Source organism: Panulirus ornatus, chromosome 5 (genome assembly GCF_036320965.1).
Source record: "Panulirus ornatus isolate Po-2019 chromosome 5, ASM3632096v1, whole genome shotgun sequence".
NCBI lineage: Eukaryota > Metazoa > Arthropoda > Malacostraca > Decapoda > Palinuridae > Panulirus > Panulirus ornatus.
In genome coordinates, this window is record NC_092228.1 from 32,009,796 (window position 1) to 32,013,101 (window position 3,306).

Consider the following 3,306-nt stretch of genomic DNA (forward strand, 5'->3'; position numbering starts at 1 on the left):
CACGTTTTGTTGTAATAAATCTACAAAGGCCGCCTGATCTTCATTAAGTACCACAGACGAAGAAGACCCGATTTCCTTCCTCTCAACTCAACCTTACATTTGTGATGGTAGCGCGGGTGGGTGGGTAGGTGGGTCATCTGGTCCGCCATTATTGTATTTCATTTTGTTATATCGATATTTGAGGTAGTATGTTGCCAGCTGCACTACCACTTCTACTCATCAATAATTATCACAACGGCAGCCACATTGTTGTCTCCTGTGGGAATCGAACTCACGACCCCTGGTTTACAAGACCAGTGCTCTGCCCCTGAGCTAAGGAGGCGCATGTTGGCACAGCAACACGGCGGGCGGCCAGTGGCCATAACTCATCATGCAACCCACACCTGGCCTGGCTCCTGCTGGTGGTGGTGATGGTGGTGGTGATGGTGGTGATGGTGGTGATGGTGGTGGTGGTGATGGTGGTGATGGTGGTGGTGGTGATGGTGATGGTGGTGTTGATGGTGGTGATGGTGGTGGTGATGGTGGTGGTGGTGATGGTGGTGTTCATGGTGGTGGTGATAGTGGTGATGGTGGTGGTGGTGATGGTGGTGATGGTGGTGGTGATGGTGATGGTGGTGGTGATGGTGGTGATGGTGGTGGTGATGGTGGTGGTGGTGATGGTGGTGATGGTGGTGGTGATGGTGGTGGTGATGGTGGTGGTGATGGTGGTGATGGTGGTGGTGATGGTGGTGGTGATGGTGGTGGTGATGGTGGTGGTGATGGTGGTGATGGTGGTGATGGTGGTGATGGTGGTGATGGTGGTGGTGGTGGTGATGGTGGTGATGGTGGTGGTGGTGATGGTGGTGATGGTGGTGGTGGTGGTGGTGATGGTGATGGTGGTGGATGGTGGTGGTGATGGTGGTGATGGTGGTGGTGATGGTGGTGGTGATGGTGGTGATGGTGGTGGTGGTGATGGTGATGGTGGTGATGGTGGTGGTGATGGTGGTGGTGGTGGTGGTGATGGTGGTGGTGATGGTGGTGATGATGGTGGTGATGGTGGTGGTGATGGTGGTGGTGGTGGTGGTGGTGATGGTGGTGATGGTGGTGATGGTGGTGGTGATGGTGGTGGTGATGGTGGATGGTGGTGGTGGTGGTGATGGTGGTGGTGGTGGTGGTGGTGGTGGTGGTGATGGTGGTGGTGGTGATGGTGGTGATGGTGGTGGTGATGGTGGTGATGGTGGTGGTGATGGTGGTGGTGATGGTGGTGGTGGTGATGGTGGTGATGGTGGTGGTGATGGTGGTGATGGTGGTGGTGATGGTGGTGATGGTGGTGGTGGTGGTGGTGGTGGTGGTGATGGTTGGTGGTGATGGTGGGTGATGGTGGTGGTGATGGTGGTGGTGATGTGGTGGTGATGGTGTGTGATGGTGGTGGTGATGGTGGTGGTGGTGGTGGTGGTGATGGTGGTGGTGATGGTGGTGGATGGTAGTGGTGGTGGTGATGGTGATGATGGTGGTGATGGTGGTGGTGGTGGTGGTGGTGATGGTGGTGGTGATGGTGGTGGTGATGATGGTGGTGATGGTGGTGATGGTGGTGGTGGTGATGGTGGTGGTGATGGTGGTGATGGTGATGGTGGTGGTGGTGGTGATGGTGGTGGTGATGGTGGTGGTGATGGTGGTGGTGTGATGGTGGTGATGGTGGTGGTGATGGTGGTGGTGGTGGTGGTGGTGGTGGTGGTGGTGGTGATGGTGGTGGTGGTGGTGGTGTGGTGGTGATGGTGGTGGTGATGGTGGTGGTGGTGGTGGTGATGGTGGTGGTGGTGATGGTGGTGATGGTGGTGGTGATGGTGAGTGGATGTTGTGATGGTGGTGATGGTGGTGATGGATGGTGATGGTGATGAGATGGTGGTGATGGTGGTTGTGATGGTGATGGTGGTGGTGAGATGGTGATGGTCGGTGGTGATGGTGGTGCGTGGTGGTGATGGTGGTGATGGTGGTGGTGGTAGGATGGTGATGGGTGATGGTGATGGTGGTGGTGATGGTTGATGGTGATGATGTAGGTGGTGGTGATGGTGGTGATGGTGGGTGGGTGGTGATGGTGATGTGGTGTTGGTGGTGGTGATGATGGTATGGTGGTGGTGTTGGTGATGTGATGATGGTGGTGATGGTGGTGATGGTGGTGATGGTGGTGATGGTTGATGGTGGTGGAATGGTGGTGATGGTGGTGATGTTGATGGTGGTTGGTGGTGGTGTTGGTGGTGATGGTGATGGTGATGGTGATGGTGATGGTGGTGATGGTGATGGTGGTGTTGATGGCTGGTGGTGATGTGGTGGATGATGGATGGTGATGGTGGGGTGATGGTGGTGGATGGTGGTGTGAGGTGATGGTGGTGATGGTGGTGGTGATGGTGATGGTGGTGGTGGTGGTGGTGGTGGTGGTGGTGATGGTGGTGGTGATGGTGGTGATGGTGGTGGTGATGGTGATGATGATGGTGGTGATGGTGGTGGTGATGGTGGTGATGGTGGTGATGGTGGTGGTGATGGTGATGATGATGGTGGTGATGGTGGTGGTGATGGTGGTGGTGGTGGTGGTGATGGTGGCGGTGATGGTGGTGATGGTGGTGATGGTGGTGGTGATGGTGATGATGATGGTGGTGATGGTGGTGGTGATGGTGGTGGTGGTGGTGGTGGTGATGGTGGTGGTGATGGTGGTGGTGATAGTGGTGGTGGTGATGGTGGTGATGGTGATGGTGGTGATGGTGATAGTGGTGATGGTGGTGGTGGTGGTGATGGTGGTGGTGATGGTGGTGATGGTGGTGGTGATGGTGGTGGTGATGGTGGTGGTGATAGTGGTGATGGTGGTGGTGATGGTGGTGGTCGTGTGGGTGATGGTTGGGGTGTTGGTGGTGATGGTGATGGTGGTGATGGTGGATGTGGTGATGGTGGTGGTGATGGTGGTGGTGATGGTGGTGGTAGTGGTGGTGATGGTGGTGGTGATGGTGGTGATGGTGGTGGTGATGGTGGTGGTGATGGTGGTGGTGATAGTGGTGATGGTGGTGGTGATGGTGGTGATGGTGGTGATGGTGATGGTCGTGATGGTGGTGGTGATGGTGATGGTGATGGTGGTGGTGATGGTGGTGATGGTGGTGGTGGTGATGGTGGTGATGGTGGTGATGGTGATGGTCGTGATGGTGGTGGTGATGGTTGTGGTGGTGGTGGTGGTGGGGGTGGCGGTGGTGATGGTGGTGGGGGGGTGGTGGTGGTGGGGGTGATGGTGGTGGGGGTGGTGGTGATGATGGTGGTGATGGTGGTGGTGATGGTGGTGATGGT

At 56.3% G+C, this 3,306-nt stretch overlaps 1 non-coding gene across 1 annotated transcript; it reads right to left on the reverse strand.

The window, feature by feature from the left end:
* Nucleotides 1-250: 250 nt before the first annotated feature.
* On the reverse strand, nucleotides 251-322 carry TRNAT-UGU (transfer RNA threonine (anticodon UGU)). The gene has a single exon. It is a non-coding gene; the product is annotated as a tRNA-Thr (tRNA).
* Between the last annotated feature and the right edge of the window lie 2,984 nt (nucleotides 323-3,306).